This window comes from Lontra canadensis, unplaced genomic scaffold (genome assembly GCF_010015895.1).
Source record: "Lontra canadensis isolate GAN:19392208 unplaced genomic scaffold, GSC_riverotter_1.0 scaffold127, whole genome shotgun sequence".
NCBI lineage: Eukaryota > Metazoa > Chordata > Mammalia > Carnivora > Mustelidae > Lontra > Lontra canadensis.
In genome coordinates, this window is record NW_022631121.1 from 3,353,476 (window position 1) to 3,378,658 (window position 25,183).

General features: G+C 44.3%; 2 long non-coding RNA genes and 1 pseudogene across 2 annotated transcripts in view; 1 reads left to right on the forward strand and 2 right to left on the reverse strand.

The window, feature by feature from the left end:
• Window positions 1–4,536, reverse strand: part of LOC116857843 — an 8,627-nt gene extending 4,091 nt beyond the window's left edge. The window contains exons 1-2 of the long non-coding RNA XR_004380811.1: window positions 4,399–4,536; window positions 2,246–2,431 (exon numbers count right to left, since the gene is read on the reverse strand). This is a non-coding gene — a long non-coding RNA (uncharacterized LOC116857843). The remainder of the gene's footprint in view (window positions 1–2,245; window positions 2,432–4,398) is intronic.
• A 2,517-nt stretch (window positions 4,537–7,053) lies between these two features.
• LOC116857860 lies at window positions 7,054–14,778 on the reverse strand. The gene is made up of 3 exons (XR_004380812.1): window positions 14,698–14,778; window positions 13,695–13,754; window positions 7,054–7,120 (listed from the first exon to the last, which is right to left on the reverse strand). It is a non-coding gene; the product is annotated as an uncharacterized LOC116857860 (long non-coding RNA).
• Window positions 14,779–16,899: 2,121 nt separating this feature from the next.
• Window positions 16,900–18,271, forward strand: LOC116857857 (annotated as a pseudogene).
• The last annotated feature ends 6,912 nt before the right edge of the window (window positions 18,272–25,183 follow it).

The following is a 25,183-nucleotide window of genomic DNA, read 5'->3' on the forward strand; positions in this document are numbered from 1 at the left end:
TACTCTCTTTTTCTTCCCCTTCCTCAACCACACAAACAAACATCTACACTACTGACTTCCCTCCTTTGCTTCCCTCTCATAGAAACACACCATCCTGTCAATTCTCTTCCCTATACAGAAATCCTGCTGTTTTCTTCCTTCTCCAAATATTCACACACGACACTATCCTTTCCCTTTCCTTTTCCACACACTTGCACTGTCTTCTCCATTTTCTTCCCTTTCCTCATCCTCACAAACACTGTACTACACTATTCATGACCCTGCTTGGTACTCTGATATACAAGCACACACCACCCAATCCATTTCTTTCCCTTGACACAATGTCTTCCCTTCTCCAAATGTACCCACACTACCTATGCCTCCATTTTCCTTCTCCAAAAACACCGTACTCTCCTTTTTCTTCCCTTTCCTAAACCACACAACTACACTGTTCACGTCCCTCCTTTGCTTCCCTCCCATAGAAACACACCACTCTGCCAATTCTCTTCCTTATACACAAATTCTACCCTCTCTTCTTCCTTCTCCAAATATGCACACACGACACTCTCCTTTCCCTTTCCTTTTCCACACACTTGCATTGTCTTCTCCCTTTTCTTCCCTTCCCTCATCCTCACAAACACTCTACTACACTATTCATGACCCTGCTTGGTTTCCCTGATCCACAAACACACAGCACCTGATCGATTCTCTTCCCAATACACAAATTCTAGACTATTTCCTCCCTTTTCCATATGTACACACACTACCTATGCCTACATTTCCCTTCTCCAAATACCTTATAATCTCCATTTTCTACACTTTCCTCAACCAAACCCAAAACACACTACACTATTCCTTCCCCCCTTCCTTCCTTCTCTCTGCAAACATGCCACACTATTGCATCTGCAAACACACACACAACTCTCTTAACATGACTCCTTTGCTCCCTGTTCTGCAAACACACACCAGCCTAGCCATTCTCCTCCTTATACACAAATTCTATACTATGTCTTCCCTCTCTGAATATAAACACACGACACTGTCCCTACCCTTTCCATCTCCACACACACAATATTTTCTCTCCGTTCTTCCCTCTCCTCAACCACGCCAACACATACAATACACTATCCCTTCCCTTTTCTTCCCTGTACAAACATTCTGCACTATCACTTCTCCAAACACACACAGTATACTTACTCCCTCCTATGCTTCCCTGTTCTACAGAGACACACCACCCGATCCGTTCTCTTCCCTAAACACAAATTCTATAGTATTTCCTCCCTTCTCCAAATATACACATACTATCCTATCCATACCATTTCCTTCTCCACACAGACACTATATTCTCCCTTTGCTTCCCTTTCGTCAACCACAAAAACACACAATACACTATTCCTTCCACTTCCTTCTTTGTGCAAACATTTTACACTATCCCTTCTGTGAACACACACTACTGTATTCATTTCCCTCCTTTGCTTTCTTGTTTTAAAAACACCTACAACCCTGTGCATTTTCTTCTGTATACAGAAATTCTACACTATTTCCTCCCTTTCCCCTATATACACACACTACCCTATCCTTACCCTTTCCTTCTCTACACATACCCTATATTCTCCCTTTTCTTCCCTTTCCTCAACCACACACAGAATACACTATTCCTTCCCTGTGCAAACATACCACACTATCCCTTTTTTACACTACTCTGTTCACTTCTCTACTTTGCTTTCCTGCTCTACAAACACACCACCCTATCACTTCTCTTCCCAATACACATACTCTATACTATTTAATCTCTTTTCCAAATATACACACACTGCCCTATCCCTGCACTTTCCGTTACCCCCCACACACTATATTTTCCCTTTTCTTTCATTTCCTCATCTGCACAAACATATGCAATTCCATTCCTCCCCTCTTTCTCTGTGCAAACATTCTACACTATCCCTTTTCCAAACACACACACTACACTATTTATTCACTTCCCTCCATTCTTCTAACCACACACGTACACACAAGATACTTCACTAGCCCTTCCCTTCTTTTTCTGCTCATTCACACTCCACTGCCCCTTTTCTTCCCTTTTCCCCTCCCCATCACAGAAACATTATGTTTTCCCTTCCCTTCCCTTCTCTATGCAAACATGATACTATCCCTTCCCTTCTCCACATCCAGATTCTACATTATGCTATACTTTCATCTTGTCCCTTCCCTTTACCACAGACACACACACAATCCCTTCCCTTCCCACACACAAACAATAGAGTACCTTCTCTTCATCTCTCTTGCCATTCTCTTCATGGCCTGTCTTCTATTCCGCAGAAGGTGTTCAGTCAGCACTTAGTTCTGCTTCAGAAGGAATTGTTCTTTAAATAGGTGTAGATTTGGTATCTCCATGGAGGAGGGGACTTCAGCGTCTCCTACATCACCTTCTTGGACCAGAGCACTCTTATTTCTGTGTGTTGCATTTAAGAGTAGGAGATATGTAGTTTCAAAAGAAATTTGGCAACACTTCCCTCTTATTTTGTGATATGGAACAGGGTATCACTACACTGAGTAGGTGTTTCAAAGACAGTTGACTCATTGCTTTCCTAATACTTTCAGTCACTCTCTAAAATTAAGATACATATGTGAATTTGCTAAACTTATCTAAGAATGCAGGAGAAAATAAAACTTATATTAGATAACACATTCATTGTTTCACTTATTCATTCTCTGAACATTAGCTGAACATGTGCTCTCATGGAAGACATTCTTGTGGATGCTATGGATTTTTTGTCTAGGAGCAGCTGGAAGCTACGAGCTATCAGGGTACTATAAGAAGGATGGAAGATTTGCAAGTCCAGCTGAGAGCAGGTAAGTGCCCATTTGGAGATTTGGGAAACCAGTTTTTCAGTGGAAAGAAAGTTTTAAGCTTAGCCATGTGGTGGGTGAGATAAGGTGAGGTAAGGTAAGGGTGAGGTATGTGGGAGACGCTCAGATGGAGAGACTAAAGCATAGGCTGCAGGATGGCTCTTCATAGTTACTCATGAATCCTGGATAACCTAGGAAGTTTCCAGTGGGAGAGGCAAGGTAGGTGTTACAAGTACCTGTGTCTGTGCATTTGATGACGGTTTGCAAAGTACACGTTTTACATTCTTAACTCCAAATATATGCTATCTTCCATAAAAGAAAGAAAGGAAAGGTGAGGGGCATCTGGTTGGTTCGGTTGGTAGAGTCTGTGCCTCTTGATCTTGGGGTCATGATCCATGTTGGATGTAGAGATTAGTTAAAAAAATAAAAAATGAGGATGACTCAGAGAATGGATACAAGAACCTCAAGATGGAGGTGAGAGCCTGGGGAATTAATCTTGGGCTTTGAATTCTACTCCAGGAACTGACAATAGTTGCTCAGTGGTATTTCAGAAGTGCAACTGTCCACTGACTTTCATACTTCGCATGTGCCTGTTTCTAAACAACAGTGTCTATAGACATGATCCTACTCCTCTTCTGCCATTGTACATTGGATGTGTTAGGACAGATGAACTATCTTCTTGCTTCACAGGTCCACAAATAGAGACTCATTCTGCCCCAGTGGTATGTTTAATAAACTTCCTCCCAAGAGCCTCATCATCTGCAGCTAGACTTAGAGATTTAGATGATGGGAACTGGATTTTGAGCTGATGTTGTAGTGGGATAAGATATTTTGGGATTTGGGGAGAAGGTGAATGAATTTTACATAAAGTAGGAACATGAGATACTATGGCCCAGAGGGTGGACAGTGGCAGACAGAATCTCATGGGGTTCCTATGATCCCCACCTCCTGGTGATGGCGTTTTTGTGTACTCCTATCCTTAAGTTTAGGTAGGGCCTGTGACTTGCTTCTAACCAATACATTCCAGAGAAGGTGATGAGATGTCAGCTGCTTGATTACATTATACGTGTTGGGGAAATAATGAGAAGCAGACTATCATGCTGACTCAAAAATTTGTCTCCACAAAATATATGTACAATGAAAAACAAATCGAACTTAGTAAGGAGAGATCTTCCTTCATAAGGGATACCTGCAAAGATAGAAAGGGAACTATTGCATTAGGGAGAATCTGTGCCCCTACGATCTGCATGGATGTCAAGCCTCCGTGAGGCAAAAGGAGTTTTACATTTGGAGAGAGGATACACAAAGCTGTGTATGTGTAGAAGCAGGATAAAGGATAGTGTGATTGGACAGAAGATCAGAGAACGTTTCGCCCTGAGGCCAGTCTGTTCTCAAGAGGGGTTGTGTGTTGGCTCAGCTGAGGGCGGGCCTGGAGGAGGAAAAGAAGCTTAACCAAAGTTGGGCTACCAAGTAGCTGGGTTAAGCATTTTATAAGGCCAAGAATGGGATTTTTGAGAATCTGTGTCTGGCCCTGTCATAGGTAAACAAACGAGCAGCTACGTGTCTTACCTAACTCATACGGAGGATGGACCTTTGAGGTGAGCTGTTTCCTGGAATTCAAAGGAGGTGGACTTCCTGACGTTCACTGCTGTCCCGGATCACGGGGCTTAGACAGTATTCACCATGATCACGGAGGAAAGAACAAAGTTTTATTGCTCAGTAAGCACTAAACTGGACTACAACGTACATTCCAGGCAAGCAACTGAAGAAAAAGCAAAGTCAAAAAGAAACCTTCCTCTTCTATGTCACCAAGCTGATACAATACATTCTGTACATTTTCTCAAGAGGAAAGATAACTAGTCCACAAGGAAGAGGATGTCGTGTGTCCATTTGTCACACCTATTTCTTCCTAACTGTGCATGCTCACTGGGGTGGTCCTCTGTGATAGCTTTATCCAAACGAAAACATTCCTGGGACGTAAAATTGTTGAGAAGTTTCTTCAGCTTTTCCAAGAGAAAGGTTTTATATTTACATCTTTTTAAAGTAAATGCTATTTAAAAAGGTGAGGGTGATGAGACTCCCCCCCCACCCCGCCATTTAGTGGCACCAGAAGAATAAAATTTTTTTAATTTTTAATTCATTTATCCTTAGGATACCCTACCTTTGTTACTACAAAATAGTAACAGTACGGTTTTACGAATTCTCTCCATTGCCACTGCTATCTTTCTCTGGGCAAACTGCAGCCATCTATATAGCCAGTAAGTCCATAGTAAATTATAAGGCAAAGCAATTACAAAAATAAAGTAGGATAAATTCAGTACATTATTTGTCTTGGGGGAAAAAACCTTTAAGTATATCACACTAATAGTGGACGGTTAAAGCAAATTCTTGATTATCAACATGCAAAACTTCTCTATCATATACTAATTTTACAAATTGTTGTGATGCTTTATTGCCTAAGTTATCTGAGTGCTACTGTATAATTCCTTATAAAATATTACCCAACTCTAGAGCCTGGTAATCTAAATTTTTAACTAAGAGTTGTGTTTCTCCTGAGTTTCCCTTAGTCATGTGAGTAACATCTGCATGATGGCTTAGGCCCTTTAGTAACTGCTCCATCTCTCCAAATAATTTTCTCACATGTGAGACACAGACACCCATGGCCATTATCTAGTTTCAGAATCTTATTAAGAGATGCCTGTCAGCATCAACATGGTTGGAACTGGAGGAGATTATGTTAGGTGAAGTAAGTCAAACAGAAAGATAATTACCATATGGTTTCACTTATTTGTGGAACATAAGGAACAGCATGGAGGACATTAGTAGAAGGAAGGGAAAAATGAAGGGGGGCAGAATCAGAGGGGGAGACGAACCATGAGAGACTCTGGACTCCGGGAATCAAACTGAGGATTTTAAAGGAGAGGGGAATGGGGGATGGTTGAGTCAAAGTGAATGGGGTGACACTTGGTCTGTCCTCCTAAGAAACAGATTGCTCCAGGCCCTGCCTCTCAGACCAGGTCCACCTGCTTGGGGGGGGGGCTGTGTGGTCCACAGGTGGCCTGGGGTGAGGGAAGGCTATTACCTCAGCTTGTAGCCCAGCTCCCCCGCTGCTCGCAGCCACTATATGTCTGGTCAGTAAAGAGGCTGCCCCACCTGAAAAAAAAAAAATTGCTGGTGGTCCCAGTAGGAAGGGCTGGTTTTCCTCATATTGAAGTCAGAAAAATATAAGTTCTAGGGTCTTTCGGTTAACTTACCCATACTGACATTTAGCAGCTTAACACCATTTTTTGTTTGCTTTGTCCCAAGTGACTAGTTCAACTACTCTTCATCCTGTTGCCTTTAAGTGAGTGCATCACCTTTTATTCAAATTCTGTTATTTTGTAATTATGTTTATCATACTTCTTTCCTAGCTACTGGGTGTGTGGATGACATGGGAATCTTGTAGGTCGAATCTTGGCTAAGATATAAAGGGGACCCAGGCTAGAGCATGACTTGCCCAAACCTATGTCCTCAAACAGGGCAGGTAATTCATTAGCAGTTAACAAAGTTATGACTTCGTTCCTCTGTGCAGGGAGATCCACAAAGGAAGGCAACAATACAACTAGAAGATCACTGCCTCCTTCCTTCCAGGACTTGATTTAATGTGGGGAAAAATAAAGAGAAGCAGGGAAGCAGAGAGCAGGGATAGCTGAGAAAAGGGCCTTTAATTCCTTTACTTCCTCTTCTTTTTTTTTCCCCCCTCCGGTTTTTCCTTCTGGCTATTCAAGTCATATTTAACTTTCCTATATGAATGATATGAATCCCATACATTCCAGTAACTCATTTGGTTGAGATGAGGCCCTTTTGAGAACCCCTGCAAATACATTAATTTATACAAATTAAAAGAAGTGTCCTCAGGCCACTGCAAGACAAGATTCTTCGAGGTATATCACTCCTAATGTGACAGAGAGAGGACATATTAAAGACAAAGAACTGTAGGTAATAATTCCAGCTTCCCATATTTTTCTATAATCAAAGCCAATGGTGATCCTTATGGGATTTTAGAGCCCATAGTCTCATGCTTAATTAAGAGAAAAATCTCGAATTCAGAGAGGTTGGTTTTTCTGACAAGTATTCCAAAAGAGCGGAGAGTCAGAAGGGAGACTTTATAAGTTAAAGTCTCTTACCTGACTATTGTGTGTCCACAGAACCTCTTACTCACGCGATTCAGGAACTTCCAGAAGACTTACTCTCATTGCCAAATTTGCTGGGGTGTTAACTGGAAACAGAATCTCCTGCCAACTCAGAAATGCTTCTCCACAAAACATAGAAAAGAGAGAAAACAGTTTTATTTTTTAATAATAACTGAACCAGAATGTGACACCCATCACATTACCAAAGAGGAATAAGAGAGAAAGCTTTTATGGTAGCCAAATAGATACAAACCATTACATCCATGATCTTAAGCTAATAGTTAACTATTCCTCAAGTAAGAGGACTTGACAACACCATTTACTACACATCGTTCATCCAAAAATTGCCTGGTAATTTGGGGCGGGGGAGAGCATCTTTGTTAGTTCATTGCCTTTATTCGAATAAATGGAGAAAAGAAAAACAACTTCTCATTTCTTTGTGACAAGAGATGTTTTTTTACAACTTGGAGACAGGTGCTGAAGTGAAACTTTCATGGAGACTGGGAGACAGGGGTGCTATTTTACTTAATGTTCACATTTCAAGAGCCTGATGCCTAGTTACTTCAGAAAAAATTCCTAGGATGCAAACTGGCAAGAAGCATAATCAGCTCTTAAGAGTAACAAAGATCTCAGAGGGGCAGAGAAAGTATTTACAAGTTTGTTAAAATAAATGCTCTACAAGGAGTCTCATTTCTTGATCTGCATGAGGAAGAACTGAATTTTTTCTTTTCTTTTTTTTTTTTTTTTTTTACTGGGGTATAATTGACATATCGTATTTTATTAGTTTCAGGTGTACATGATTCAATATTTGTACTTTTTTCTTATTTTAAATTTTTATTTGCCCTTAGGCCCTAAAGGGGATATGGGACTCCCCTAACTCTCGATATTATATAACACTCCATTTTGTTAACAGAAATGCTCTTGCTATGTGGGGGACCCTGAGGAAAAAGCCTGTGATGCTGTCAAGTGCCTGTAGAGAGGGCCTGTATGGGTTGGGTCTCATGTCGTGGAACTGCAGCCTAGCCTTTAGCCAATAGCCGACAACAACCACCAGAACAACAAGACCACATCAGCTTCTGAGCACCACTGCGCACAATGTGAAGGAGCTCAGATTTATTTCTAGTTTAGCCTTCAGCTGACCACACAGCTCACGTGACACCCTAGATGCCGCTAGGTAATACTCTAAAGCAGAGACCAAAGTCGACTTTTACCTGGACATCTTACCCCTAGAAACTGTGAGATAATAAAGTTGTGCTTATCCTGCTAACTTGGTGCTGATTTGCTATGCAGCAGCAGTACAAAATGAAGACAAGGGACGCCTGTGTGGCTCGGTTGATTAAGCGTGTGCCGTCGGCTCAGGTCATGATCTCAGGGTTCCAGGATTGAGTACTACTTGAGGCTCCTTGCTCAATAGGGAGTCTGCTTCTCCCTCTGCCTGTCACTCGCCCTGCTTGTGTTCTCTCTTTCTCTCTCTGGCAAATAAATCAAATCTTAAAAAAAAAAAAAGAAAAGAAAAGAAAAAGAAAATGAAAACAAAAGGATCTAACCATATTTACTTGGATGTTAACTCTTTCAGTCTTCATCCCTTGTATACCAAGGTTTTAAGCCTAAAATAGTTACCTGATGATAGGTAAAAATAGGTTCATGAAACATTTGAGTAAGTATGGAGAAACTTTCACTCTGTCAAAGTTGAAGGAGGGTACCTGGAAGTAAGAATGTAGATCCAAGGTAAAGGCAGGCCTTGTTCTGGGCTGAGAGCTGCCCCTGATCATATCAATGAGAAAAACCAAAATAGCACCATTTTCCTCCATTTCTCCTCAACGTCAGATCCTCTGCACTTACTTCTGGATGACTCTTTCCACACTGAAGGACAGACTGGTAGAATTAAGTCTTTCTCACTAGAATTCCAGATACCATTTAGACTGTGGAGAGTCCCCATTCACACACCTCCAGACACAAGTGGTAGTTCGCTTGCTGGAGGAGGAGGTACTCACAGTGAATTCAGTCAACGCCATCTGCCCACTATGGAATCATGGCCACTCCCTGCTTCCTGACCTCCCTCCGCTCAGAGTAGCCCTGATGACAACGAGGAGAAGAGAAGTCTTCCTTGCTCCCAAAGTACTCTGAACCCTACTGTGGGTCTCCACATGAGACCAGATAAGTAGTAGAATCTACGGGACAACTCCACAGGTGTAAAAAAAGGTGAGAGGCCAAAGAAGACCTAAACAGACATTTTGCCAAAGCAGACATCCAGATGGCCAACAGATACATGAAAATATGCTCAACATCATCAATCATCAGGGAAACGCAAATCAAAACCACAACAAGTTATCACCTTACACCTGTTAGAATGGCTATCATCAAAATGACAAGAAATAACAAGTGTTGACAATGACGTGGAGAAAAAGGAGCCATCTATGTGCTGTTGGTGGGAATGTAAATGGGTACAGCAACTCTGAAAAACAGCACGGAATTCCTCAAAACATTAAAAACAGAAATACCACAGGGTCCAATAGTTCTATTGGGTATTTACCCAAAGTAAACAAAAACACTAATTCCAAAAGATATACACACCCCTATGTTAACTACATTATTTATAATGGCCAAGATATGGAAGTAACCTAAGTGTCCATCAAAAGACAGATGGATAAGGAAAATGTTTTACACACACACACACACACACACACAAACACACACACACAGATATTACTCAGCCATAATAAAGGATAAGCTTCTGTCATTTGAGACAACAGAGATTGACCTAGAGGACATTACGCTAGTGAAATAAGCCAGATTGAGAAAGCAAATACCATATGATTCCACTCCTAAGTAGAACCTAAACCAAAACCAAACCAAAACAAAACAAACAAAACAAAACAAAAAACCCCAACCAAATAAAACAAAACCCCAAAAGAACAAAAGAAAAACAGAATCAGACCTATAAATATAGAGAACAAACTGATGGTTGCCAGAGGGGAAGGGGATGGGGGTTGGGCAAAATTGGTGAAGGGGAGCTATGGGATTCCAGTTGTGAAATGAATAAATCATGGGGGAAAAAGGCACAGCATAAGAAATATAGTCAGTGACACTGTACTATTAATAGAATAGGACAGATAGTAGCCACACTTGTGGCAAACATAGCATAATACATAAACTTGTCAAATCACTAAGCTGTACACCTGAATCTAATGTGACATTATGTGACAACTAAACTCAAATTTTAAAAAAAGGTAAAGTATTAAAAAAAGGTGGAGGGGGGAGGTGGAGAGTCCCAGGCTCCCAGTTTTCTCACCCCATAGCAGGAGTACTCATTCTGCTGGAGAAGGAGGTGGGACACTGCTCCCATCACATCTGCAAGAGCTGGAACCTTCTCTAAGTACCAAACGCATTCTTGGTTTTCTTTAGTGTGTCTGTAGTCAGTCCTACACAGCTGGTCACTACTACTACTACTGTCTATAACACTAGTTTCCAGGTTATGCTTTCTTAAGGTCCAGAGATTAACAGGTCAGTCAGGGACTAGGGCTCGGGAGGATGGGATGGAGGGATCACCGGCCCAGGGAGTTTTCTCCCAAGCTAACACTAAGTACATTAAGTACTCCTCTTTGAAAGTGAAGGCCCATAATGGTAATCAGGCCAGATAAGCAAGGGACAGGGGGCCTGAATGAGCTGCCATTTCTTCTCTTCCTCTCCAGCTCACATCATCCCCAGTCCTTCTGTTACTCAAGTGACTGATGTCCCCAAGTTCTTTCATCTCTTTCCCTCCAAATGTTTTACCTGACCCATACTGGTGTCCTTCTAGTTGACAGACTATACGATCTTTTTGCTCTTCTCACCTGTGACGTAATACTGAAAACTGTCATAATATAAATAATGGAAGGTTTTTAATCCCTTCTAGAACTGAATTTTGTGTCTAGCATGAGGGAAGTGTTATAGTGGTATTCTTTTTCAGTTTGGATTTCCAGTTGCTCCATTGTCCTATCTTAAAAAAAAAAAAATCTGTTCTTTCTCTACTTCTCAACAATGACAGTTTTAATAATCAGAAGTTCACATATAAGTGGGTGTTGTGGGACACTCTATTCAGTTCTTTTGGTTTCTTTGTTTATACTGACACATAGCACACATTTTTAATTACTACGGTTTCTAAAAAAATGATTCTTAATGTCTAATAGAGTAAGTCCTCCTATTTTTCTTTATTAAGAGCTCTTTGATTATTCTTGGTAATTTGTAAGTAAATTTAAAGCTCAGAATCAGCTTGTCAGACTTCATATACAAAAGCTATGTAGTTTCTTTTGGGGAGACTGGGTATTAATCTACACTGTAGATTACATTTGGGCAGAATTAACATGTTTATAATATTAAGTACTTCTTTCCATGAACAGGATAATACTCTTTATTCAGGTTTTCATTAATTTGTTGATATAGCAGCTGTATATATTTCATTTTTATTATGTATTTTATATATAAATACATATATTAGATGCCAGTATTTGTTATGGTACTTTACAAGCTATTGTTCCTTAATTTCATGGTCAAACATCTTGTTACAGCAGAATTAAAGTGTATGTTTTTATCCTGATGTCTTACTCAAGAACTTTTACAAATACTTTTATTGATATAACAGATTGTCCTTATTTGTGGTTTCTGTAGGTATCCTTTACTTGTAATATATGTTTTTTTATCATGAATGAGTGGTAAATTTCATAAAACACTATGATTGATTTTTTTTTTAATGTGAAATCCTCCTTTCATTCCTAGGAAAAACTTCAATCTATCACATATGTGTGTGTATATATGCATACTAAAAAATTTCAGGAGTATAAAGTATTATACATAAAGGTCTACAGTGTTAGCTGTGGGAAAGGGCCCAAATGCTACTTGGGTATGATAGCACTAAACAGATTTACCAGAAAAATATTTAAAGCATCCAAATGATTCAAGAGTTATTGAAACAGCAGCATATTACATCCAGATAATTAGAAGGCAGGAATAATGAAGATGAATGCAGAAATGATGACGCAGATGACAGCAGAGCCAAATAATGAAAGCCAGTTCTTTACAAATATTTCTGTAGCACCTTCTGTAGGTCTTACCAGTTACAAAAGAAAGAAGCAGAAACAAGTGATAGTAAATAAAATTCTACCAAGTCTGCGTGTAGAGGAGATTTACAGGTTGTAATTAACAATCTAAATACTTTTACCATGATGTCAGGATAACAAAAGGTAGATAAGGAAAAGGTTCTACCTAGAGAGTTATTTTAGCTAATAGAGACAAAGGAATGACAGAATTACCATTGGGCAGCCCCTGATGGATTAATGGATGAGGGTGATGATCCTCAGTGACTGCTAACATCACCACAAAGGGATCGCAGACATTATGTACTTCCTAATGGAAGTGCACAGCGGGCCCTCTGGAGAAGTGTTACCACTAAACAAACAAATAAACTTCAATCCGATTAAGCTTCTTCCTGTTACTGCTGAGTATTGTTGATGCTGAGAACCAGGTACACGGGGTTCAATATTCTGTTCTCTGAATGTTTGAGAATTTCAGTGATAAAGTGATTTTCTTTTAAATAGCATGCCTTTAAATTTAAAAATCCAAGAGAAATGGACTATTTTTCAGCAAAAGAGAAATTGTTAAGTCAGATCATACATAAATAGAAAACTTACGTTAACCATATAAACTAAAACTGTAGGTAAAACACAAGGTACCCTCAAGATGTTCCCGGACCAGCCAAATGTGAAGTCTCCTTACACCAAATGGTGAAGGAGAAACGAATAAAACTTCTATATAAACTCTGTCAAACTATACAAAAAGAAGGGAAATGACTTACCTGCTCTAATGCCTTAGCTGTCTTTGATACAAAGACCAAATAAGGATATCCTGAAAAAAAAACCACTTGACCTGGGCTCACTCCTACTGAGACAAGTAACATAAACAATTTCACAGCATATGCAATACAGTGGCCAATAAAGACGTAAGTCCAAGGGATGCAAACATGGTATCATGTTAGAAAATATGAATCAGAATTCACTACACGAAGGGGGGGGAGAAGCATCTGACAACGTGCAGGGGTAAAGAAAGAACTTTTGACAGAAATTCTGCACCATTTCATGATAATAACTTTTAGTAAACTTCTTCAATGGAATTTCCATATTGTAAAATCATGAGCAAATATACATAAATGTGAAATATTAGAAGCATTCCCAATAAAGTTTGCAAAAACAGAATTACAGTCCCACTAACTGGGACATGAATGCATAGCAGGGCACAGCCATGCACAAGAATGAGAAAATAAGAGGTATAAATAATATAAAGAAACAGATAATAATAGTACTAATCTCATAACTAATATATCTAAAGTAATAAGCAAACACAATATTCAAATATATAAGGAATGTCAAATTGCTAGTATATACAAAATCCCTATAGTAAAATCAGAAGCCTGGTCACACAAAATCAATCCCGAATCAGAACACGTAGGGATGACGTACCATTTTCAACAGCAACAGACCTAAAAGGCACCTAAAAATGAAACCTCACAAAACTGCAGGTATTTATGGAGGCAACTAAAAAAATGTACTGACAGAGAAAGAAAATGTTCCACATGGAGCTGTAAAATATGTTTATTCAGGGGAAGAGAATAGTATACAGATATAAATTCCCCTTAAATTATTTAAAGATTTAGAGCCTTACCTGTAGCTTCCAAGATGAAAACTGATCTCAGGCCGCTGTTTCCTGTGCCCAGAATCAGCCCTTGGAAAAACTAAAGGAATAAACAAAACAAGATCAACAACAGTCATACTGCAAAAGCCCTGAGGGGCACTAAGTGTGCACTGAACTAGGACTTGTGTCGGGGTGGACTCTGAAGTTGAGACAGGTCTGTAGAAGACAGCACTGGCGGGCGGAAAGAGTTTAGGTTTAGCCTTGATTTTCCCAGCCCTGCCCTGGGATACTCAATTACTGGTGCTTCACGGAAGGAACCTCTCTGAAGGCAGCTAGCTCCTCAGGGCCCATGTGCCAGGACTCTAGGGTATACCAGGACGGCACCAAAGTTTAGGTTGGTTGAGGCGGTCTGAGTCAGTGGGTCCGGACACTGCCCTAATAACTACTATAAATTTCTTTTGTTGGTGAGGACTGGGCCTTTATTTTTTGTAGCCATCTCAGTAGATTTTAAGGCATGAATGAAAATAGAACACTTGAGATCTAGTCTCTTAGCAAATTTCAGGTAAATAACACATTATTATTAACTATAGTCACTGTGCTGTACAGGTTTCCAGAACTTACTCATAACTGAAAGACTGTACCCTTTCCTGAGTATCTCTCCCTCTCCTGTCACCACCCAGCCTCTGGTAACCACCATCCTCCTCTGTTACTGTGACTTATATCTTTGTTCTCTCTGTAGATTCCACATGTAAGTGAGATCATATAGTATTTGTTTTTCTGGGTCTGCCAGTTTCACTTAGCATAATGTCCCCCTGATTCATGCATGCTGTTGAAAATGGGATTTCTTAGAATACACATGAAAATGGTAACTATGGAAAGCCATAGGTTGACTAGTTTTTGATAATCATTTCACAGTGTATGCTCATATGAAGGCATCACATTGTGTGTATATAAAATTTTTATATGTTCAAAACGTAAATATTGAAATAGAATAACAAGTATCATAGCAGTTATACAGAAGGCAGAAACTTACCCACGAAACTTTCAGAAATGACAGTGATGTCAGCCAGGAGAGGCCCTAGGGTAAGCGACCAGGCTTAGAAGTACCTCAGTTTCTCCAGAGGGTTCTTGAGGACCATGCTGGGGTGGGGGTGGGGGTGGGGGGCGGTGCTGCATTTACAAAAGGGAAGAACTCTTAAGACTGTAAAGAACTCCATTCAAGATCCCTATCCCAGAACACTGGACCCCAGAGGATTCTCATTTTCCTGCAGCCAACTCTGGAAGGCCTTAGAGAGGAGTAGCCCAAAGAAGTATACCTTCAGTTCACATCAGGAATCACAGGGACTTGATGGCATTTATATGAGGGGTTGACCTCAAATCAGCAGACGGAGATTGCACAGCACCCACAAGCGATCAAGGAAAGACACTGAGAGACGATTCAGGGAGTGAAGTCCTCATCAAAATGCAGAGGCCCCCCAAAAGCTACCAGCTTCTGACTGTTAGACTGGGGAAGCGCCGGGCATGCAGCTAAGCTCAGACACCCAAATACTTCTTACCGGAAGTTGGGAATGAAATGACACCCTTGGTTTCAGGCCAGCACACTCAGCACAGCAGAGGAAGAATTCACTAGACCTGCTAAGACTCAGCAAAAACCTTTGTGATCCTGCGGGACTGCCCCCTGCAATCCAGCACACCACACACTACCCACATCACTCCCAACCCCGCCCAAAGAGCCCCACCCAAAGAGCCCCGCCCAAAGAGCCCCGCCCAAAGAGCCCCGCCCAAAGAGCTCCACCCACAGAGCCCCGCCCCCACCACACAGGGTCCACCTCCGGGGCACAGACCCACATGACAGGAAGTGAACCTCCTGGCCCTCGAGAACTTCCTCCGGACCACGCCGTGGGCGCTGAGGCGTTGTCGGACAGCTCCTGCCTAGGGTGAGCCCAGACAGGGGTCCTGCATACCGTTAGGGGTCGAGCATCAGGAGTCCCGGGTTACAACTTTGGGGATACACCTTTGACAAACCCCAGCCCCAACTCCCCGGGAAAGAGAGGTCCAAAAGGCCCTGCCCCGCTCCGCCCCTGCTCTCGGGGCTCGGAGGCCCCAACATGGCGGTTAAGCCCCAGGTCCCTTCACTTACCTCGCGGGGTCTCGGGGATTGCAGGCCTTGTCCCGGGACTGCCAGACTCTGGCTCAGCTCAGCACAGGCAGAGAGCCCCAGGCCTACTGGTGGGAAGGAGATGGCCTTTGTGACGACTGGGGGGAATCCATACCCCAGAACAGAGGCCACGTGGAGTCTCCGCTCCTGGCCTTGGCCGTGGCCTGGGAGGGTCTGGGCTGGTCTAAAGACTGAGGTGCTGCCTCACTTTGTGCTCCAGAAACTCAGGGAGGTAGGGGCCTTGGTCTAAGGTGCTGGCTGCCGGTCAGCAGAGGGAGGATTTCCAGGTCGGGCCGGCACTCAGGGTGCTAATGAGTCTCCAGCTCCTGCCGCCATTACCATGAGTGGCCAGAAGTGGGGCAAGGGAGGACCCGGAGTGAGGACTGCGGGAACCAGGAACAATAGGGCCTGTCCTCTCCTGTCGATCCTTAACATTCCAAGAAAGGGACGTCCGGCTGAGACATCCCATCATTTCTCCCATCAGGTCTCAGGCAGGTTTCAGCTTTAATCTGCAGGGGCAGCCTACGGTCAGAGGAAGGGAGGGTCCCAGGTCCTACACGGAGTCCGAGTGGGGGTTCTGCGTCATTCCGAGGACCCCACGGACTCAGGGCAGAGAAGCCCTCCCATCAGTGGTCAGCACTAGGTGCCCCTGACTTCAGCGGTGGGCTGAAGGCTCCCTCCTTCCCTCCTTGAGGGTACCATGGAAGATCCCAGGGTCGCCTTCAGAGCAGGGGAGGGGGGTGGGGGCCCAGGTCTTCCCAACACTTAACAGGCGAAGTGTCCACCCTACATGGACACTGGGGTCTTCACTGTCAGGAACACTGCCGTCACCCTGGTAACACCCCGGCAGGGCTGGCTGGCTGGGGCCCAAGGCTCACACCACCTTCCTCCTCAGGGCCCAGGCTGACCAGGGTAATGGGAGCCCTGTGCGGTCCTAGAGCAGTGCCCTGAGGGACCCTGCAGGGGCGGCCGTGGGCAAAGCCAAGGTGGGATCTCTCCACTGAAGGGACTCCCCTCACCTCACTGTCCCCCCTCTCCAGGTGCCTTCGCTGCCTGCCAGCCCTGCCCAGTGTCACCATGCCTCGGCGCCAGAAGAACAAGGCCCGTGCCCGGGAGAAACGCTGCGGTGGGGCTCAGGGTGTCGGGGGTGCTCCTGCTGCTGTAGCAGCAGCAGCAACAGCAGAGGAGCCCCCCCCGCGCTCCTCCGGGCTCCCCGGAGGAGGCGGGTCCATCTTCACCACCCGAAGGTGGCCCCGCCCCTGGGTCTCCTGGCGCAGGGTCTCCTGGCGCAGGGTCCCCAGGCCTGCCAGGCGACCAGGGCGCCGAGAACCCGGCCGCGGCTGCTGCCCCGGCCGCCCCTCTGGCCATTCGCAAAACGCCCCTGATCCGCAAGGCCAGCATGCTGGTGCAGTTCCTGCTGGAGAAGCACAGCTCCGGGGAGCCCCTGATGCGCGTGGCGCTGCTGAAGATCATCGGCAGGAAGTACCGCGAGCACTTCCCCGAGATCTTCAGGCTCACCTCCCAGCGCATGGAGCTGGTCTTCGGGCTGGAGGTCCGGGAGGCCGACGACCGCGGCCAGTCCTACACGCTGGTCAGCAAGCTGGCCCAACCCGGCGAGGGCACCCTGGGCGGCGGCAGCAAGGGGCTGCCCAAGTCCGGCCTCCTGATGGCGCTCCTGGGCGTGATCTTCATGAAGGGCAACCGCGCCAGCGAGGAGGAGGTCTGGGAGTTCCTCAACGTGCTGGGCGTGCAGGAGGGCAAGAGGCACCTGGTCTTCGGTGAGCCGCGCAAGCTCATCACCCGAGACCTGGTGCGCCAGGGCTACCTGGAGTACCGCCCGGTGCCCGCCAGCGACCCTCTGCGCCACGAGTTCCTGTGGGGCCCGAAGGCCCGCGCGGAGACCAGCAAGATGCAGGTGCTGCAGGTCCTGGCCAAGATCAACGACACGGTGCCCAGCTCTTACCCCCAGCTGTACGAGGAGGCTCTGCTAGACGAGGAGGAGCGCGTGGGGGCCAGACCCCAGGCCAGGGGGTCTGCCGCGAAGGGGGCCCGTAGCAGGCGCCGCGTCTAGTCAGGCAGTCTGGGCGGCTGCTTTTCCCCGGGGTGGAAGAGGGCACCTTCCCAGTAGTGCAGAGCCCTAGGGATCGGAGGGAAAAAAAGCATAGATGTTCCTCCTGTTTGTTCTAAACTGTTAGCTTCTACAAACATATATAGTTATACTTATTTAGGTGTTCTCAAATGTTTTTTTCTTGTAATAGGTCATTTAGCTCTAGAATATAAACTTAAGAATGGCATGGATCTCATTTATTGCTGTCTCACAAGGGAGAGTTATAGGTTTGGTATATGAAAAAGAAAGTCACAAACCATCTATACTATATTTACGATCCAAAAGCAGATAACATGGCATTGCAAATAGGCATTTCATGAAAATGTGAAAGAACAACACAGTAAAATACTTAGGAACACAAAATAGAGAAAAAAATTGTTAAAATGTGTTTTAAACAAAAATAAAATGTGTTTTAATTCATGGTTTGCCTCTTCCTTTTAGTCTTAGTGAAAAATAAGATACTTTAATTAGTTAGCTTAAGAATGTTTGTTTTTGTCCTTGTGCACTAAACATTCTCTGCTATCTACAGTATTAAAAATAAACTTAGATGGGAGGGTGGTATTTTGGGGATTGATAATAACAACTGCCATTCATTCAGACCCAGTATTTCTTAAAGAGTATGCCTAGTGCTTTATATAGTACAGAAATGCCAACATTCCTATAAGATAGAGCTTAGCAAACTTCATTTACAGATAAAATGACTTGTAAGTATCTCAAGTTCAAAGGAGTGGTAAGTGACCTCGCTGGGACTGGATCCCTGGTCTGGATTGGTCCCGATCAGTCTAGAGACCCATGCTCTGCCTCTCCTCCCAGTCTAAGCCAAACCTTCTTTTATTTTGTTTTTCTTCCTCTTACTCCAAAATATATCTCATGGATAACAAAACCCTGACCCAAAGTAGTGTTTTGGAATACACAGCCACAATAATAGTAATGCTAAGTAAATGAGTAGTGTGAAGAAATAAAATCAATGATAAGAGAGTCTCATAGGCCTTAATTGAATTTAAGGTGAGGACAATGAGTGCTGATGAATGGACCCCCATAACAGAAAGGGCCATACTGAGGCCGCAGGCAGGGTAAGCCATGGAAAAGCAGGCTGACTTCCCCCTCTAGTGTCTCAGAAAGATGACAACCTTGGTGAAAGGCTGGCAGACTTAGGCTACGCATAGTCAAGGTCAAAAACCTGAGCAAAGACTAAGGGGCTACTAACTCCAGAAGACTGGGGTGTCATAAAATTCTGCCGCTACTATCACCTTTCAGAAGATCCTAACAGCCCTGGGCAGACAGGATTCATTCTTCCAATTTAGAGCTTCTAAGCAGGTAATGGCCTTAGTCTGAGGAGTATGGCCTTTTCAGGTGAGTGGAAGGTAGAGCCCCACGTTTAGTCATGAGTCAAGGTGAAGGATGAGGAGCTAGGAGACCACTCACCCCAGGATCCAGGAGAATGCCCAGACTCCCACCCTTGCTGTCAGACCTAGGAGGCCCAGGGCAAAGCTCTCCAGCTGAGGTGTCCCTGTTTCCATGGGACGTGGACTCATGGAGGAGAGAGCCTTTGTCTAATGGGAGCAGCCTTACTCAGTAGAAGGTGGAAACCTACTTCCTCATTGGAGTCAAGCTGGTCACTCTAAAGGAAGATAAGTGGACCCCAACCAGAACAGAAGGGGCCACACGGAGCCCCACCACTGATGTCTTCCCTCAGTAAACCCAGGAATGGTGGCATGATGAGGCCTACTCACTTCCTTTTAGGGCCATCTCAGTGAGGTGGGGCACTTGGTCTAAAGAACAAGCATTAGGTTAGCAAAGGGAGATATTCCACGTCACACCAAGAACCAAGGATAGGGCCCTACGTAAGAGGGAACCATCCAGATCATAAAAGTGGAGACACAACAGGATACCTCTCCTACTGTCAACTATGTGACCACAGGAAGTTTTGCCACATAAGACAATCCTAGGTGGTCAGAGGGAATGAAAGGAGTTAGTGTGAGAGAACAGGCTCCCAGGTCATAGAATCAGTGTAAAGACTCTGAGTGAGGACGAGGGAAACATGGAAACACCCAACCGAAGACAGAGAGAGGAACAAACTTGCCACCATCCTCTCAGACCTGAGGAACTCTAGGAAGGAGTACTCATATGTGTCACCCACTGGCTTCCAGCCCCGGGGGACTTAGGTCAGTAGGAGGAGGCATCATAGATCTTGAGAGAGTAAGGACTATAGGTATCACCAGCCTCAGAACAGTAGAGTCCCATAGTTTTGTTCCTTGCTATTAGCTCTCAGAATCTCCAAACAGCTGTGACTAGATGCAACTTACCTGACTTCCAACTTTTGGGGACTCAGGGCAGTAAGGTCCATGGTCTGAAGCTAGCATAGGGACAATTTCTAGGTTGTGCCAGAGTTAAGGGTAAGAAGCCTGCAAATGGAGCAGCACATGAAAACCATAACAATGGGGGCAGTGCTATCAGTCCTGGGAGACATTTGGCTAGCTGGCAAGCAGAGCAAAAGAGCAACTCTCACCTCCTGTTGGGGTGAGAGAGATATGAGGACAGTAATAGGTCAAGAGAGGAAGGAACGAGGCCATCTCCGAGTCAAAGTGAGGAACCTGAGTGAGGACCAGTGAGGCGAACCATCACAAGCTCCAGATTTTCCTACCGCAGGCAGGTGTGGCCCAATATGGCTCTCCTCACTCTTTCTGGTGGGTCTCTGAGAGTTGTGGCCTTACTATGAGGAGATGACTTCAGGCCTCCGAAGATTCAACCTGAGAACGCTGACTGAAGACTAGGGGGGTGAGGGACACAGCCCAGCCCCTGAATAAAGGAGACAACAAAGAGTCCAGCTTTGCCCCTGCTTTCAGCACTTTAAGGCTCAGGGCAGGGCTGACAAGCAGAAGGTCCCCTATCCCTCCTTTACCTCTAAGGGAGGTAAAATCCTTAGTCAGAAGGTGAAGCCACTAGAGGACAGAAGGGTGGGCCCCAGCCCCTAGGTGGCACACTGAGTAGACTCCTTACTCTAGAACACAGGAGACCCCACGGCCAGCCCCTGCTGTCACCCCAGTAATGCCCAGACAGGGCTGGCTGGCTGGGGCCCAAGGCTCACACCACCTTCCTCCTCAGGGTGCTCAGGGCCCAGGCTGACCAGGGTAAAGGGATCCCTGGGGGGTCCTAGAGCAGTGCCCCCGGGGGACCCTGCAGGGGTGGCCGTGGGCAAAGCCAAGGTGGGATCTCTCCACTGAAAGGGCTCCTCCCACCTCACCATCCCCCCTCTCCAGGTGCCCTCACTGCCTGCTAGCCCTGCCCAGTGCCCTCAGGCCTCAGGCGCAGGACAGCAACCTTTGCCTCCATGGGAAATGCCCCTGGGGTCTTGAGGGTATGCAGTCTACTGCAGCAGCAGCCAAGGAGTTCCCCCATCCTCCTCCTTGTTTTGGGGGTACTCCCCAGAGGTCCCCTGTTGCTGGCACTCCCCTGGAGCCACAGAGAGCCTATCCACCACTATGGCTACTGTAGTCTAGGGGCTGTTGCTACGTAAGGGAGACTGTGAACTCCACTCTACTTGCACAGAAATGTCAAATTAAAAGAACGGGTGAGGCAGAGGGGAGGTTCCTGATGAGAGCAGCCTCAGGCAAATGCTCTGAAGCAAGGCACTGTGGAGCCTGGGGACACTGCCCCTGCCTTCCAGGAGGTCATTTTAAGTTAAGCAGGAGAGTGGACGAGATGAAGTTGTGAGAACTGTAAAAGAGGAACTGACCCTCAGATGGTGGGTCTCAGAGTTGAGAGACTGAAGACTAGGATGAAAAACTGAAAAAAGTAACTTACTAGTTACTTTGGGATGGTGGGTAAAGCAGAGAACATCCCTCCCTGGGGCGGAAACAGAAAGGGTCCTGTGCTCTGGTCCCAGTGCATATGAACACAGTGCACGAACCAGGGATTTTATGGACATGATCTCTAGGAAATTTCTAAGAAACAAAGGTGACGCTCCTCTGAAGGAATAGGTCACTTCACTGTCTTTGCTCTGGCCCGGGAGAGCCAGAACCTACTCCATAAAAGGCGCAGTCTATTAATTAAATTATTTTGAGAGTAATCTGGCAAACCTCTAAAGGAAGGCTAGACTTTCAGTGGTGGGGAAATAAATAAAAATAGGGGTGGTTTGGCTGTAAAGGCATCTGAGAAGGAAACTGTTGGCCCCTGACACAAATACTAGGACCTCTGAATTACATCTAGTTGGGGGAGACTCTTCCACACTCAAATTAAATAACATATTTTCATTCCTTCCAAAGGCATAGCATGTTTTCTAACATCTCATAAAATTAAAAGAAAAAATCCCAAAGGAGTTGGTATTATTCTCTGGGGTCATATTTATCATAGCAACAAATCCCGTTCTTTTAAAGATCACTGTATCAGCGCTTTGCAAACATCGCATCTATTCCCAGGGTCTTACCAAATGGGACACCTCAGACTCACTTTGCAGATGACAAACCTACGATTTTGTCAAGTTCATTTGACTTGTAAGTGATAGTGCTGGGACTAGAGCCCTGGTCTGAATGTGTCCTGAGACCACACTGTGCCACTCCTCCCAGCTGAAGACACACCTAGCGTCCCTCATTTCACTTTTCTTCCCACTACTCCACAACAGATCACAGGCAATATGATGTATTTTATGGGGACTAACATAGCACAACAAAAACAAATAAACAAAAAAAGAAATTTTAAAAAAAAAGAAAAGAAAAAAGAGGAACTTGTAGCCAAATGTCAAAAGCAGGCGTAAAGGGGCATCGTTAATATGAGAAGAAACAACAGTGTGGGGACTGGCTATAGGCTGCATTTGTCAAAGAGCCGCCTACACCGGCCTTATGGGTTCTGGAGAGCAGGCTGTGCCCTGGTTCCCAGCACACGTGTTCAGTTCCCATGCTGTCCTGCATTACAGCATTCCTGTCCCGGGCCTTCCCTGCTCTGCCCTCACGTCCCACTCTAGAATCCCTTAACGGTGCGGTATTTGAGACTGGTCTCTGAACAAAGACACGGATGAGGGAGCTTAACCAAGTGGTCAATAACCAAAGCCTCCCTGGCAATTTGGGGATGAGGAACGACCTGGGATCTCACTATGTAGCAAGCACCTGCTGACGCTGAAATCCTCAGAAGCCCAGAGCACTTCTGTGAGAAGAAAGCGGTTCCTTGGGAGACACGCGGTCTTGGAAGAGCAAAGATCAAAATAGTTCAGCACCGTTCTGTTGCCTCTTATCTCAGTCCTCGCCCCAGAGGAATACCTTGTTTTTTCCTCACCTACTGGTGCTTGTAAAGTGTCCTGCATGCCCAGTCATGCTGAGGGTTGCCTGGACCCATGAGCAAAGCTTCTGAGCATGCTTCAAGAGGAGAACTTTCTCACCTTATTGAGACTGTAGACTCTATTCAAGAGGTGAGTGCAGAAAGGATGAGAATGCTCTTTTATTTACTATATGTCTATATTTAACATGTTTCATTTTTCCTCTTGTGTTTTGAACAAATGGAGTAATCATACATCTTGTGAAGCCTCATCTCATTGTTCTAGCATGTTTCACTTCTAGATCAATTTTGGTTAATTCTTGTCCACACTGCTGGACATATTTTCTGCTTCTTTGCATGCCTAGTGACTTTCAGCTGGAGGCTGAAGACTGTGAATTTTGCCCTGTTCACACTTATCCAGCCTAAGTGAGCTCAACAGTTTTTTTTTTTTTTTCAGTCCATCTACCCTTTTGAGCTTTGTTGTGATACTCAACTAAGTTACCTGGAAACACTCTGATCTTTTTGGTTCTTGATTTTAAGCTCTGTTAGGTGAGACCAGAAAGCAAAAATTTAAGGCTAATTTTGTATCCCTAGAGACACAAAACCCTTCTGTGGACTCTATGTAACGCTCTGAGCATGATACAGTTTGGCACGTTGATAAAAGGAATAAGAAGTATTCTGAGCCGCGTATGGACTCTAATATTTTCTTTCTGTAGAATTCTCTCCTCTCTGCTGCTTTGCCTTGTGGACGCTAGTCCCATGGTCCTCCTTGGTCCCCTGGCTTCTCCAGAAGATCACCAGTTTCACCTAAACTACTCAAGGCAGCAAGCCAGGCCAATTCTAGACTTGCTTCATCTTTTTTCAATCTCTCAGGGGTCACTGTCTTTCCTTGCCTGGTGCCCAGTATATTGAAAACGTTTCTCATATGTATTTTATCATCTGGCCTTTTTCTTTTTCTTTTTTTGGTAGATGTTTCAGGTAAGTGGTTAAATCTGTTCCCTGTTATTCCATCTTTGCCAGAAGTAGTAAGACTACAAATTTAAAACCCAAGTTACTATGGCATGCAGATGTCCCAAGGTGAAAGCTCACATTTCAAACACGTTCAAATTAAAACAAGGATCAAAACACTGTGGGACATGCACAATAATATATGTGTTCATATGGGCATATTTACACATAAGTTGGAAGTATAAACCTGTAAAACAAAATATAAGCAGGGTTCCTATCTTGATGGTGAAAATTGCAGGATTTTAAAATTCCCACTTATGTTCAATATTTTCTTCACTAGGGAAAAAATGAATGTACATATATGTACATATATGTATATTATATATATATATAATATACATATATGTATATTCAACCAACTTAAGAGCCTCCCTCCAGAGAAAAGTATTTTAAAAGCACAAATTATATTTATATCTAAAGCACAGTCTCCCTGAGATGACTATATCCTTCAACCACATGAAGGACTGTATGCAGGTGATGTAGGCAGCAATAAATAGCACTAATTACTTTCAGTGTTATAAATTTTAAGTTTATATATTTTTTGGAAAAGCTCAGTATATGAAAAAAAAAATGTTCATCATCACTAGCCATCAGGGAGATTCAAATCAAAACCACATTGAGATACCACCTTATACCAGTTAGAATGGCCAAAATCAACAAGACAGGAAACAACGTGTGTTGGAGAGGAGGTGGAGAAAGGGGAACCCTCCTACACTGTTGGTGGGAATGCAAATTGGTGCAGCCACTTTGGAGAACACTGTGGAGATTCCTTAAGAAATTAAAAATAGAGCTTCCCTATCACCCTGCAATTGCACTACTGGGGATTTGCGCCAAATATACAGATATAGTGAAAAGAAGGGCCATCTGTACCCCAATGTTCATAGCAGCGATGTCCACAACCACAAAACTGTGGAAAGAACCAAGATGCCCTTCAACAGACGAATGGATAAAGATGTGGTCCATATATTCTATGGAGTATTATGCTTCCATCAGAAAGGA